The sequence below is a fragment of the Camelus bactrianus genome, unplaced genomic scaffold, assembly GCF_048773025.1.
Source record: "Camelus bactrianus isolate YW-2024 breed Bactrian camel unplaced genomic scaffold, ASM4877302v1 HiC_scaffold_30, whole genome shotgun sequence".
Classification (NCBI taxonomy): Eukaryota; Metazoa; Chordata; class Mammalia; order Artiodactyla; family Camelidae; genus Camelus; species Camelus bactrianus.
In genome coordinates this window covers 3,642,074-3,658,014 of record NW_027413945.1, presented here as the reverse complement: position 1 = coordinate 3,658,014, position 15,941 = coordinate 3,642,074, and positions in this window count along the sequence as shown.

The following is a 15,941-nucleotide window of genomic DNA, read 5'->3' as shown; positions in this document are numbered from 1 at the left end:
TTTCAGTTGCAAACTCCACTCCATACATATATATGGGGAGGGACTAGCTCCAACTCGGTTTTACAGTGAAAACTGCAGGAACTTCAAACCGGCACTAGGAAACAGACTGAGAAACCAGAGTAAATGTTTCCCCTGCAACCCGTTTCCTTTGTGCTAGATGAACGAACGTCTCTCCACATGCTCAGTTCTGAGAGATAAGTGTGTGTGAAAGCCGTCCTTCACCTAGCTTGTTGGGAAAACAAAGTTTCTTTTCAGTTGCAAACTCCACTCCATACATATATATGGGGAGGGACTAGCTCCAAATCGGGTTTAGAGTGAAAACTGCAGGAACTTCAAACCGGCACTAGGAAACAGACTGAGAAAGCCGAAAATAGTTTCTCCTGCAACCCGTTCCCTTTGTGCTAGATGAACGTACGTCTCTCCACATGCTCAGTTCTGAGAGATAAGTGTGTGTGAAAGCCGTCCTTCACCTAGCTTGTTGGGAACACAAAGTTTCTTTTCAGTTGCAAACTCCACTCCATACATATATATGGGGAGGGACTAGCTCAAACTCTGTTTTACAGTGAAAACTGCAGGAACTTCAAACCGGCACAAGGAAACAGACTGAGAAACCAGAGTAAATGTTTCCCCTGCAAACCGTTCCCTTTGTGCTAGATGAACGAACGTCTCTCCACATGCTCAGTTCTGAGAGATAAGTGTGTGAGAAATCCTTCCTTCACCTAGCTTGTTGGGAACACAAAGTTTCTTTTCAGTTGCAAACTCCACTCCATACATATATATGGGGAGGTACTAGCTCCAAATCATTTTTACAGTGAAAACTGCAGGAACTTCAAACCGGCACTAGGAAACAGACTGAGAAAGCCGAAAATAGTTTCTCCTGCAACCCGTTCCCTTTGTGCTAGATGAACGTACGTCTCTCCACATGCTCAGTTCTGAGAGATAAGTGTGTGTGAAAGCCGTCCTTCACCTAGCTTGTTGGGAACACAAAGTTTCTTTTCAGTTGCAAACTCCACTCCATACATATATATGGGGAGGGACTAGCTCCAACTCGGTTTTACAGTGAAAACTGCAGGAACTTCAAACCGGCACTAGGAAAAAGACTGAGAAATCAAAGTAAATGTTTCCCCTGCAACCCGTTCCCTTTGTGCTAGATGAACGTACGTCTCTCCACATGCTCAGTTCTGAGAGATAAATGTGTGTGAAAGCCTTCCTTCACCTAGCTTGTTGGGAACACAAAGTTTCTTTTCAGTTGCAAACTCCACTCCATACATATATACGGGGAGGTACTAGCTCCAACTCGGTTTTACAGTGAAAAATGCAGGAACTTCAAACCGGCACTAGGAAACAGACTGAGAAACCAGAGTAAATGTTTCCCCTGCAACCCGTTTCCTTTGTGCTAGATGAACGAACGTCTCTCCACATGCTCAGTTCTGAGAGATAAGTGTGTGTGAAAGCCGTCCTTCACCTAGCTTGTTGGGAACACAAAGTTTCTTTTCAGTTGCAAACTCCACTCCATACATATATATGGGGAGGGACTAGCTCCAAATCGGGTTTACAGTGAAAACTGCAGGAACTTCAAACCGGCACTAGGAAACAGACTGAGAAAGCCGAAAATAGTTTCTCCTGCAACCCGTTCCCTTTGTGCTAGATGAACGTACGTCTCTCCACATGCTCAGTTCTGAGAGATAAGTGTGTGTGAAAGCCGTCCTTCACCTAGCTTGTTGGGAACACAAAGTTTCTTTTCAGTTGCAAACTCCACTCCATACATATATATGGGGAGGTACCAGCTCCAACCCGGTTTTACAGTGAAAACTGCAGGATCTTCAAACCGGCACTAGGAAACAGACTGAGAAACCAGAGTAAATGTTTCCCCTGCAACCCGTTTCCTTTGTGCTAGATGAACGAACGTCTCTCCACATGCTCAGTTCTGAGAGATAAGTGTGTGTGAAAGCCGTCCTTCACCTAGCTTGTTGGGAACACAAAGTTTCTTTTCAGTTGCAAACTCCACTCCATACATATATATGGGGAGGGACTAGCTCCAAATCGGGTTTACAGTGAAAACTGCAGGAACTTCAAACCGGCACTAGGAAACAGACTGAGAAAGCCGAAAATAGTTTCTCCTGCAACCCGTTCCCTTTGTGCTAGATGAACGTACGTCTCTCCACATGCTCAGTTCTGAGAGATAAGTGTGTGTGAAAGCCGTCCTTCACCTAGCTTGTTGGGAACACAAAGTTTCTTTTCAGTTGCAAACTCCACTCCATACATATATATGGGGAGGGACTAGCTCCAACTCGGTTTTACAGTGAAAACTGCAGGAACTTCAAACCGGCACTAGGAAACAGACTGAGAAAGCCGAAAATAGTTTCTCCTGCAACCCGTTTCCTTTGTGCTAGATGAACGAACGTCTCTCCACATGCTCAGTTCTGAGAGATAAATGTGTGTGAAAGCCGTCCTTCACCTAGCTTGTTGGGAACACAAAGTTTCTTTTCAGTTGCAAACTCCACTCCATACATATATATGGGGAGGGACTAGCTCCAAATCGGGTTTACAGTGAAAACTGCAGGAACTTCAAACCGGCACTAGGAAACAGACTGAGAAAGCCGAAAATAGTTTCTCCTGCAACCCGTTCCATTTGTGCTAGATGAACGTACGTCTCTCCACATGCTCAGTTCTGAGAGATAAGTGTGTGTGAAAGCCGTCCTTCACCTAGCTTGTTGGGAACACAAAGTTTCTTTTCAGTTGCAAACTCCACTCCATACATATATATGGGGAGGGACTAGCTCCAACTCGGTTTTACAGTGAAAACTGCAGGAACTTCAAACCGGCACTAGGAAACAGACTGAGAAACCAGAGTAAATGTTTACCCTGCAACCCGTTTCCTTTGTGCTAGATGAACGAACGTCTCTCCACATGCTCAGTTCTGAGAGATAAGTGTGTGTGAAAGCCGTCCTTCACCTAGCTTGTTGGGAACACAAAGTTTCTTTTCAGTTGCAAACTCCACTCCATACATATATATGGGGAGGGACAAGCTCCAAATCGGGTTTACAATGAAAACTGCAGGAACTTCAAACCGGCACTAGGAAACAGACTGAGAAAGCCGAAAATAGTTTCTCCTGCAACCCGTTCCCTTTGTGCTAGATGAACGTACGTCTCTCCACATGCTCAGTTCTGAGAGATAAGTGTGTGTGAAAGCCGTCCTTCACCTAGCTTGTTGGGAACACAAAGTTTCTTTTCAGTTGCAAACTCCACTCCATACATATATATGGGGAGGGACTAGCTCCAACTCGGTTTTACAGTGAAAACTGCAGGAACTTCAAACCGGCACTAGGAAACAGACTGAGAAACCAGAGTAAATGTTTCCCCTGCAACCCGTTTCCTTTGTGCTAGATGAACGAACGTCTCTCCACATGCTCAGTTCTGAGAGATAAGTGTGTGTGAAAGCCGTCCTTCACCTAGCTTGTTGGGAACACAAAGTTTCTTTTCAGTTGCAAACTCCACTCCATACATATATATGGGGAGGGACTAGCTCCAAATCGGGTTTACAGTGAAAACTGCAGGAACTTCAAACCGGCACTAGGAAACAGACTGAGAAATCCGAAAATAGTTTCTCCTGCAACCCGTTCCATTTGTGCTAGATGAACGTACGTCTCTCCACATGCTCAGTTCTGAGAGATAAGTGTGTGTGAAAGCCGTCCTTCACCTAGCTTGTTGGGAACACAAAGTTTCTTTTCAGTTGCAAACTCCACTCCATACATATATATGGGGAGGGACTAGCTCCAACTCGGTTTTACAGTGAAAACTGCAGGAACTTCAAACCGGCACTAGGAAACAGACTGAGAAAGCCGAAAATAGTTTCTCCTGCAACCCGTTTCCTTTGTGCTAGATGAACGAACGTCTCTCCACATGCTCAGGTCTGAGAGATAAGTGTGTGTGAAAGCCGTCCTTCACCTAGCTTGTTGGGAACACAAAGTTTCTTTTCAGTTGCAAACTCCACTCCATATATATATATGCGGAGGGACTAGCTCCAAATCGGGTTTACAGTGAAAACTGCAGGAACTTCAAACCGGCACTAGGAAACAGACTGAGAAAGCCGAAAATAGTTTCTCCTGCAACCCGTTCCCTTTGTGCTAGATGAACGTACGTCTCTCCACATGCTCAGTTCTGAGAGATAAGTGTGTGTGAAAGCCGTCCTTCACCTAGCTTGTTGGGAACACAAAGTTTCTTTTCAGTTGCAAACTCCACTCCATACATATATATGGGGAGGTACTAGCTCCAACTCGGTTTTACAGTGAAAACTGCAGGAACTTCAAACCGGCACTAGGAAACAGACTGAGAAACCAGAGTAAATGTTTCCCCTGCAACCCGTTTCCTTTGTGCTAGATGAACGAACGTCTCTCCACATGCTCAGTTCTGAGAGATAAGTGTGTGTGAAAGCCGTCCTTCACCTAGCTTGTTGGGAACACAAAGTTTCTTTTAAGTTGCAAACTCCAATGCATATATATATATGGGGAGGGACTAGCTCCAAATCGGGTTTACAGTGAAAACTGCAGGAACTTCAAACCGGCACTAGGAAACAGACTGAGAAACCAGAGAAAAAGTTTTTCCTGCAACCCGTTCCCTTTGTGCTAGATGATCAAAAGTCTCTCCACATGCTCAGTTCTGAGAGATAAGTGTGTGTGAAAGCCGTCCTTAACCTAGCTTGTTGGGAACACAAAGTTTCTTTTCATTTGCAAACTCCACTCCATACATATATATGGGGAGGTACTAGCTCCAACTCTGTTTTACAGTGAAAACTGCAGGAACTTCAAACCGGCACTAGGAAACAGACTGAGAAACCAGAGTAAATGTTTCCCCTGCAACCCGTTCCCTTTGTTCTAGATGAACGAACGTCTCTCCACATGCTCAGTTGTGAGAGATAATTGTGTTTGAAAGCCGTCCTTCACCTAGCTTGTTGGGAACACAAAGTTTCTTTTTAGTTGCAAACTCCACTCCATACATTTATATGGGGTGGTACTAGCTCCAACTCGTTTTTACAGGGAAAACTGCAGGAACTTCAAACAGGCACTAGGAAACAGACTGAGAAACCGGAGTAAAAGTTTTTCCTGCAACCCGTTCCCTTTGTGCTAGATGAACGAACGTCTCTCCACATGCTCAGTTCTGAGAGATAAGTGTGTGTGAAAGCCGTCCTTCACCTAGCTTGTTGGGAACACAAAGTTTCTTTTAAGTTGCAAACTCCACTCCATACATATATATGGGGAGGTACTAGCTCCAACTCGGTTTTACAGTGAAAACTGCAGGAACTTCAAACCGGCACTAGGAAACAGACTGAGAAACCAGAGTAAATGTTTCCCCTGCAACCCGTTCCCTTTGTGCTAGATGAACGAACATCTCTCCACATGCTCAGTTGTGAGAGATAAGTGTGTGTGAAAGCCTTCCTTCACCTAGCTTGTTGGGAACACAAAGTTCCTTTTCAGTTGCAAACTCCACTCCATACATATATATGGGGAGGTTCTAGCTCCAACTCGGTTTTACAGTGAAAACTGCAGGAACTTCAAACCGGCACTAGGAAACAGACTGAGAAACCAGAGTAAAAGTTTCCCCTGCAACCCGTTCCCTTTGTGCTAGATGAACGAACAACTCTCCACATGCTCAGTTCTGAGAGATAAGTGTGTGTGAAAGCCGTCCTTCACCTAGCTTGTTGGGAACACAAAGTTTCTTTTCAGTTGCAAACTCCACTCCATACATATATATGGGGAGGTACTAGCTCCAAATCGGTTTTACAGGGAAAACTGCAGGAACTTCAAACCGGCACTAGGAAACAGACTGAGAAACCAGAGTAAATGTTTCCCCTGCAACCCGTTCCCTTTGTGCTAGATGAACGAACGTCTCTCCACATGCTCAGTTGTGAGAGATAAGTGTGTGTGAAAGCCTTCCTTCACCTAGCTTGTTGGGAACACAAAGTTTCTTTTCAGTTGCAAAATCCACTCCATATATATATATGGGGAGGTACTAGCTCCAAACCAGTTTTACAGTGAAAACTGCAGGAACTTCAAACCGGCACTAGGAAACAGACTGAGAAACCAGAGTAAATGTTTCCCCTGCAACCCGTTTCCTTTGTGCTAGATGAACGAACGTCTCTCCACATGCTCATGTCTGAGAGATAAGTGTGTGTGAAAGCCGTCCTTCACCTAGCTTGTTGGGAACACAAAGTTTCTTTTCAGTTGCAAACTCCACTCCATACATATATATGGGGAGGTACTAGCTCCAAATCGGTTTTACAGGGAAAACTGCAGGAACTTCAAACCGGCACTAGGAAACAGACTGAGAAACCAGAGTAAATGTTTCCCCTGCAACCCGTTTCCTTTGTGCTAGATGAACGAACGTCTCTCCACATGCTCAGTTCTGAGATATAAGTGTGTGTGAAAGCCGTCTTTCACCTAGCTTGTTGGGAACACAAAGTTTCTTTTCAGTTGCAAACTCCACTCCATATATATATAAGGGGTGGGACTAGCTCCAACTCGGTTTTACAGTGAAAACTGCCGGAACTTCAAACCGGAACTAGGAAACAGACTGAGAAACCAGAGTAAATGTTTCCCCTGCAACCCGTTCCCTTTGTGCTAGATGAACGAACGTCTCTCCACATGCTCAGTTCTGAGAGATAAGTGTGTGTGAAAGCCTACATTTACCTAGCTTGTTGGGAACACAAAGTTTCTTTTCAGTTGTAAACTCCACTCCATACATATATATGGGGAGTTACTATCTCCAACCCGGTTTTACAGAGAAAACTGCAGGAAATTCAAACCGGCACTAGGATACAGACTGAGAAACCAGAGTAAATGTTTCCCCTGCAACCCGTTCCCATTGTGCTAGATGAACGAACGTCTCTCCACATGCTCAGTTCTGAGAGATAAGTGTGTATGAAAGCCGTCCTTCACCTAGCTTGTTGGGAACACAAAGTTTCTTTTCAGTTGCAAACTCCACTCCATATTTATGTATGGGTAGGGACTATCTCCAACTCGGTTTTACAGTGAAAACTGCAGGAACTTCAAACCGGCACTAGGAAACAGACTGAGAAACCAGAGCAAAAGTTTCTCCTGCAACCCGTTCCCTTTGTGCTAGATGAACGTACGTCTCTCCACATGCTCAGTTCTGAGAGATAAGTGTGTGTGAAAGCCGTCCTTCACCTAGCTTGTTGGGAACACAAAGTTTCTTTTCAGTTGCAAACTCCACTCCATACATATATATAGGGAGGTCCTAGCTCCAACTGGGTTTTACAGTGAAAACTGCACGAACTTCAAACCGGCACTAGGAAACAGACTGAGAAACCAGAGTAAATGTTTCCCCTGCAACCCGTTTCCTTTGTGCTAGATGAACGAACGTCTCTCCACATGCTCAGGTCTGAGAGATAAGTGTGTGTGAAAGCCGTCCTTCACCTAGCTTGTTGGGAACACAAAGTTTCTTTTCAGTTGCAAACTCCACTCCATACATATATATGGGGAGGTACTAGCTCCAAATCGGTTTTACAGGGAAAACTGCAGGAACTTCAAACCGGAACTAGGAAACAGACTGAGAAACCAGAGTAAATGTTTCCCCTGCAACCCGTTCCCTTTGTGCTAGATGAACGAACGTCTCTCCACATGCTCAGTTCTGAGAGATAAGTGTGTGTGAAAGCCTACCTTTACCTAGCTTGTTGGGAACACAAAGTTTCTTTTCAGTTGTAAACTCCACTCCATACATATATATGGGGAGGTACTAGCTCCAACCCGATTTTACAGAGAAAACTGCAGGAAATTCAAACCGGCACTAGGATACAGACTTAGAAACCAGAGTAAATGTTTCCCCTGCAACCCGTTCCCATTGTGCTAGATGAACGAACGTCTCTCCACATGCTCAGTTCTGAGAGATAAGTGTGTATGAAAGCCGTCCTTCACCTAGCTTGTTGGGAACACAAAGTTTCTTTTCAGTTGCAAACTCCACTCCATATATATGTATGGGTAGGGACTAGCTCCAACTCGGTTTTACAGTGAAAACTGCAGGAACTTCAAACCGGCACTAGGAAACAGACTGAGAAACCAGAGCAAAAGTTTCTCCTGCAACCCGTTCCCTTTGTGCTAGATGAACGTACGTCTCTCCACATGCTCAGTTCTGAGAGATAAGTGTGTGTGAAAGCCGTCCTTCACCTAGCTTGTTGGGAACACAAAGTTTCTTTTCAGTTGCAAACTCCACTCCATACATATATATGGGGAGGTACTAGCTCCAAATCGGTTTTACAGGGAAAACTGCACGAACTTCAAACCGGCACTAGGAAACAGACTGAGAAACCAGAGTAAATGTTTCCCCTGCAACCCGTTCCCTTTGTGCTAGATGAACGAACGTCTCTCCACATGCTCAGTTGTGAGAGATGAGTGTGTGTGAAAGCCTTCCTTCACCTAGCTTGTTGGGAACACAAAGTTTCTTTTCAGTTGCAAAATCCACTCCATATATATATATGGGGAGGTACTAGCTCCAAACCGGTTTTACAGTGAAAACTGCAGGAACTTCAAACCGGCACTAGGAAACAGACTGAGAAACCAGAGTAAATGTTTCCCCTGCAACCCGTTTCCTTTGTGCTAGATGAACGAACGTCTCTCCACATGCTCAGGTCTGAGAGATAAGTGTGTGTGAAAGCCGTCCTTCACCTAGCTTGTTGGGAACACAAAGTTTCTTTTCAGTTGCAAACTCCACTCCATACATATATATGGGGAGGTACTAGCTCCAAATCGGTTTTACAGGGAAAACTGCAGGAACTTCAAACCGGCACTAGGAAACAGACTGAGAAACCAGAGTAAATGTTTCCCCTGCAACCCGTTTCCTTTGTGCTAGATGAACGAACGTCTCTCCACATGCTCAGTTCTGAGAGATAAGTGTGTGTGAAAGCCGTCTTTCACCTAGCTTGTTGGGAACACAAAGTTTCTTTTCAGTTGCAAACTCCACTCCATACATATATAAGGGGAGGGACTAGCTCCAAATCGGTTTTACAGTGAAAACTGCCGGAACTTCAAACCGGAACTAGGAAACAGACTGAGAAACCAGAGTAAATGTTTCCCCTGCAACCCGTTCCCTTTGTGCTAGATGAACGAACGTCTCTCCACATGCTCAGTTCTGAGAGATAAGTGTGTGTGAAAGCCTACATTTACCTAGCTTGTTGGGAACACAAAGTTTCTTTTCAGTTGTAAACTCCACTCCATACATATATATGGGGAGTTACTATCTCCAACCCGGTTTTACAGAGAAAACTGCAGGAAATTCAAACCGGCACTAGGATACAGACTGAGAAACCAGAGTAAATGTTTCCCCTGCAACCCGTTCCCATTGTGCTAGATGAACGAACGTCTCTCCACATGCTCAGTTCTGAGAGATAAGTGTGTATGAAAGCCGTCCTTCACCTAGCTTGTTGGGAACACAAAGTTTCTTTTCAGTTGCAAACTCCACTCCATATTTATGTATGGGTAGGGGCTATCTCCAACTCGGTTTTACAGTGAAAACTGCAGGAACTTCAAACCGGCACTAGGAAACAGACTGAGAAACCAGAGCAAAAGTTTCTCCTGCAACCCGTTCCCTTTGTGCTAGATGAACGTACGTCTCTCCACATGCTCAGTTCTGAGAGATAAGTGTGTGTGAAAGCCGTCCTTCACCTAGCTTGTTGGGAACACAAAGTTTCTTTTCAGTTGCAAACTCCACTCCATACATATATATAGGGAGGTCCTAGCTCCAACTGGGTTTTACAGTGAAAACTGCACGAACTTCAAACCGGCACTAGGAAACAGACTGAGAAACCAGAGTAAATGTTTCCCCTGCAACCCGTTTCCTTTGTGCTAGATGAACGAACGTCTCTCCACATGCTCAGTTCTGAGAGATAAGTGTGTGTGAAAGCCGTCCTTCACCTAGCTTGTTGGGAACACAAAGTTTCTTTTCAGTTGCAAACTCCACTCCATACATATATATGGGGAGGTACTAGCTCCAAATCGGTTTTACAGGGAAAACTGCAGGAACTTCAAACCGGCACTAGGAAACAGACTGAGAAACCAGAGTAAATGTTTCCCCTGCAACCCGTTTCCTTTGTGCTAGATGAACGAACGTCTCTCCACATGCTCAGTTCTGAGAGATAAGTGTGTGTGAAAGCCGTCTTTCACCTAGCTTGTTGGGAACACAAAGTTTCTTTTCAGTTGGAAACTCCACTCCATACATATATAAGGGGAGGGGCTAGCTCCAACTCGGTTTTACAGTGAAAACTGCAGGAACTTCAAACCGGAACTAGGAAACAGACTGAGAAACCAGAGTATATGTTTCCCCTGCAACCCGTTCCCTTTGTGCTAGATGAACGAACGTCTCTCCACATGCTCAGTTCTGAGAGATAAGTGTGTGTGAAAGCCTACCTTTACCTAGCTTGTTGGGAACACAAAGTTTCTTTTCAGTTGTAAACTCCACTCCATACATATATATGGGGAGTTACTATCTCCAACCCGATTTTACAGAGAAAACTGCAGGAAATTCAAACCGGCACTAGGATACAGACTTAGAAACCAGAGTAAATGTCTCCCCTGCAACCCGTTCCCATTGTGCTAGATGAACGAACGTCTCTCCACATGCTCAGTTCTGAGAGATAAGTGTGTATGAAAGCCGTCCTTCACCTAGCTTGTTGGGAACACAAAGTTTCTTTTCAGTTGCAAACTCCACTCCATATATATGTATGGGTAGGGACTAGCTCTAACTCGGTTTTACAGTGAAAACTGCAGGAACTTCAAACCGGCACTAGGAAACAGACTGAGAAACCAGAGCAAAAGTTTCTCCTGCAACCCGTTCCCTTTGTGCTAGATGAACGTACGTCTCTCCACATGCTCAGTTCTGAGAGATAAGTGTGTGTGAAAGCCGTCCTTCACCTAGCTTGTTGGGAACACAAAGTTTCTTTTCAGTTGCAAACTCCACTCCATACATATATATGGGGAGGTACTAGCTCCAAATCGGTTTTACAGGGAAAACTGCAGGAACTTCAAACCGGCACTAGGAAACAGACTGAGAAACCAGAGTAAATGTATCCCCTGCAACCCGTTCGCTTTGTGCTAGATGAACGAACGTCTCTCCACATGCTCAGTTGTGAGAGTTAAGTGTGTGTGAAAGCCTTCCTTCACCTAGATTGTTGGGAACACAAAGTTTCTTTTCAGTTGCAAAATCCACCCCATACATATAGATGGGTAGGTACTAGCTCCAAACCGGGTTTACAGTGAAAACTGCAGGAACTTCAAACCGGCACTAGGAAACAGACTGAGAAACCAGAGTAAATGTTTCCCCTGCAACCCGTTTCCTTTGTGCTAGATGAACGAACGTCTCTCCACATGCTCAGGTCTGAGAGATAAGTGTGTGTGAAAGCCGTCCTTCACCTATCTTGTTGGGAACACAAAGTTTCTTTTCAGTTGCAAACTCCAATCCATACATATATATGGGGAGGTACTAGCTCCAAATCGGTTTTACAGGGAAAACTGCAGGAGCTTCAAACCGGCACTAGGAAACAGACTGAGAAACCAGAGTAAATGTTTCCCCTGCAACCCGTTTCCTTTGTGCTAGATGAACGAACGTCTCTCCACATGCTAAGTTCTGAGAGATAATTGTGTGTGAAAGACGTCTTTCACCTAGCTTGTTGGGAACACAAAGTTTCTTTTCAGTTGCAAACTCCACTCCATACATATATATGGGGAGGGACTAGGTCCAACTCGGTTTTACAGTGATAACTGCAGGAACTTCAAACCGGCACTAGGAAATAGACTGAGAAACCAGAGTAAATGTTTCCCCTGCAACCCGTTTCCTTTGTGCTAGATGAACGTACGTCTCTCCACATGCTCAGTTCTGAGAGATAAGAGTGTGTGAAAGCCTACCTTCACCTAGCTTGTTGGGAACACAAAGTTTCTTTTCAGTTGCAAACTCCACTCCATACATATATAGGGGAGTTACTAGCTCCAAACCGGTTTTACGGTGAAAACTGAAGGAACTTCAAACCGGCACAAGGAAACAGACTGAGAAACCAGAGTAAAAGTTTCTCCTGCAACCCATTCCCTTTGTGCTAGATGAACGAACGTCTCTCCACATGCTCAGTTCTGAGAGATAAGTGTGTGTGAAAGCCGTCCTTCACCTAGCTTGTTGGGAACACAAAGTTTCTTTTCAGTTGCAAACTCCACTCCATATATATATATGGGTAGGGACTAGCTCCAACTCGGTTTTACAGTGAAAACTGCAGGAATTTAAAAACCGGCACTAGGAAACAGACTGAGAAACCAGAGTAAAAGTTTCTCCTGCAACCCGTTCCCTTTGTGCTAGATGAACGAACGTCTCTCCACATGCTCAGTTCTGAGAGATAAGTGTGTGTGAAAGGCGTCCTTCACCTAGCTTGTTGGGAACACAAAGTTTCTTTTCAGTTGCAAACTCCACTCCATACATATATATGGGGAGGTACTAGCTCCAACTCGGTTTTACAGTGTAAACGGCAGGAACTTCAAACCGGCACTAGGAAACAGACTGAGAAACCAGAGAAAATGTTTCCCCTGCAACTCGTTAACTTTGTGTTAGATGAACGAACGTCTCTCCACATGCTCAGTTCTGAGAGATAAGTGTGTGTGAAAGCCGTCGTTCACCTAGCTTGTTGTGAACACGAAGTTTCTTTTCAGTTGCAAACTCCACTCCATATATATATATGGGGAGGGACTAGCTCCAACTCGGTTTTACAGTGAAAACTGCAGGAACTTCAAACCGGCACTAGGAAACAGACTGAGAAACCAGAGTAAAAGTTTTTCCTGCAACCCGTTCCGTTTTTGCTAGATGAACGAACGTCTCTCCACATGCTCAGTTCTGAGAGATAAGTGTGTGTGAAAGCCGTCCTTCACCTAGCTTTTTGGAAACACAAAGTTTCTTTTCAGTTGCAAACTCCACTCCATACATATATATGGGGAGGGACTAGCTCCAACTCGGTTTTACAGTGAAAAATGCAGGAACTTCAAACCGGCACTAGGAAACAGACTGAGAAACCAGAGTAAATGTTTCCCCTGCAACCCGTTCCCTTTGTGCTAGATGAACAAACGTCTCTCCACATGCTCAGTTCTGAGAGATAAGTGTGTATGAAAGCCGTCCTTCACCTAGCTTGTTGGGAACACAAAGTTTCTTTTCAGTTGCAAACTCCACTCCATATATATGTATGGGTAGGGACTAGCTCCAACTCGGTTTTACAGTGAAAACTGCAGGAACTTCAAACCGGCACTAGGAAACAGACTGAGAAACCAGAGTAACAGTTTCTCCTGCAACCCGTTCCCTTTGTGCTACATGAACGTACGTCTCTCCACATGCTCAGTTCTGAGAGATAAGTGTGTGTGAAAGCCGTCCTTCACCTAGCTTGTTGGGAACACAAAGTTTCTTTTCAGTTGCAAACTCCACTCCATACATATATATGGGGAGGTACTAGCTCCAAATCGGTTTTACAGGGAAAACTGCAGGAACTTCAAACCGGCACTAGGAAACAGACTGAGAAACCAGAGTAAATGTTTCCCCTGCAACCCGTTCCTTTTGTGCTAGATGAACGTACGTCTCTCCAAATGCTCAGTTCTGAGAGATAAGTGTGTGTGAAAGCCGTCCTTCACCTAGCTTGTTGGGAACACAAAGTTTCTTTTGAGTTGCAAACTCCACTCCATACATATATATGGGGAGGTACAAGCTCCAAATCGGTTTTACAGGGAAAACTGCAGGAACTTCAAACCGGCACTAGGAAACAGACTGAGAAACCAGAGTAAATGTTTCCCCTGCAACCCGTTTCCTTTGTGCTAGATGAACGAACGTATCTCCACATGCTCAGTTCTGAGAGATAAGTGTGTGTGAAAGCCGTCCTTCACCTAGCTTTTTGGGAACACAAAGTTTCTTTTCAGTTGCAAACTCCACTCCATACATATATATGGGGAGGGACAAGCTCCAACTCGGTTTTACAGTGAAAACTGCAGGAACTTCAAACCGGCACTAGGAAACAGACTGAGAAACAAGAGTAAATGTTTCCCCTGCAACCCGTTCCCTTTGTGCTAGATGAACAAACGTCTCTCCACATGCTCAGTTCTGAGAGATAAGTGTGTATGAAAGCCGTCCTTCACCTAGCTTGTTGGGAACACAAAGTTTCTTTTCAGTTGCAAACTCCACTCCATATATATGTATGGGTAGGGACTAGCTCCAACTCGGTTTTACAGTGAAAACTGCAGGAACTTCAAACCGGCACTAGGAAACAGACTGAGAAACCAGAGTAAAAGTTTCTCCTGCAACCCGTTCCCTTTGTGCTAGATGAACGAAAGTCTCTCCACATGCTCAGTTCTGAGAGATAAGTGTGTGTGAAAGCCGTCCTTCACCTAGCTTGTTGGGATCACAAAGATTCTTTTCAGTTGCAAACTCCACTCCATACATATATATGGGTAGGGACTAGCTCCAACTCGGTTTTACAGTGAAAACTGCAGGAACTTCAAACTGGCACTAGGAAACAGACTGAGAAACCAGAGCAAAAGTTTCTCCTGCAACCCATTCCCTTTGTGCTAGATGAACGTACGTCTCTCCACATGCTCAGTTCTGAGAGATAAGTGTGTGTGAAAGCCGTCCTTCACCTAGCTTGTTGGGAACACAAAGTTTCTTTTCAGTTGCAAACTCCACTCCATACATATATATAGGGAGGTCCTAGCTCCAACTCGGTTTTACAGTGAAAACTGCACGAACTTCAAACCGGCACTAGGAAACAGACTGAGAAACCAGAGTAAAAGTTTCTCCTGCAACCAGTTCCCTTTGTGCTAGATGAACGTACGTCTCTCCAAATGCTCAGTTCTGAGAGATAAGTGTGTGTGAAAGCCGTCCTTCACCTAGCTTGTTGGGAACACAAAGTTTCTTTTCAGTTGCAAACTCCACTCCATACATATATATGGGGAGGTACTAGCTCCAAATCGGTTTTACAGGGAAAACTGCAGGAACTTCAAACCGGCACTAGGAAACAGACTGAGAAACCAGAGTAAATGTTTCCCCTGCAACCCGTTCCCTTTGTGCTAGATGAACGAATGTCTCTCCACATGCTCAGTTGTGAGAGATAAGTGTGTGTGAAAGCCTTCCTTCACCTAGCTTGTTGGGAACACAAAGTTTCTTTTCAGTTGCAAAATCCACTCCATACATATATATGGGGAGGTACTAGCTCCAAACCGGTTTTACAGTGAAAACTGCAGGAACTTCAAACCGGCACTAGGAAACAGACTGAGAAACCAGAGTAAATGTTTCCCCTGCAACCCGTTTCCTTTGTGCTAGATGAACGAACGTCTCTCCACATGCTCAGGTCTGAGAGATAAGTGTGTGTGAAAGCCGTCCTTCACCTATCTTGTTGGGAACACAAAGTTTCTTTTCAGTTGCAAACTCCACTCCATACATATATAGGGGAGTTACTAGCACCAAACCGGTTTTACGGTGAATACTGAAGGAACTTCAAACCGGCACTAGGAAACAGACTGAGAAACCAGAGTAAATGTTTCCCCTGCAACCCGTTAACTTTGTGCTAGATGAACGAACGTCTCTCCACATGCTCAGTTCTGAGAGATAAGTGTGTGTGAAAGCCGTCCTTCAACTAGCTTGTTTGGAACACAAAGTTTCTTTTCAGTTGCAAACTCCACTCCATATATATATATGGGGAGGGACAAGCTCCAACTCGGTTTTACAGTGAAAACTGCAGGAACTTCAAACCGGCACTAGGAAACAGACTGAGAAACCAGAGTAAAAGTTTTTCCTGCAACCCGTTCCCTTTTTGCTAGATGAACGAACGTCTCTCCACATGCTCAGTTCTGAGAGATAAGTGTGTGTGAAAGCCGTCGTTCACCTAGCTTGTTGGGAACACAAAGTTTCTTTTAAGTTGCAAACTC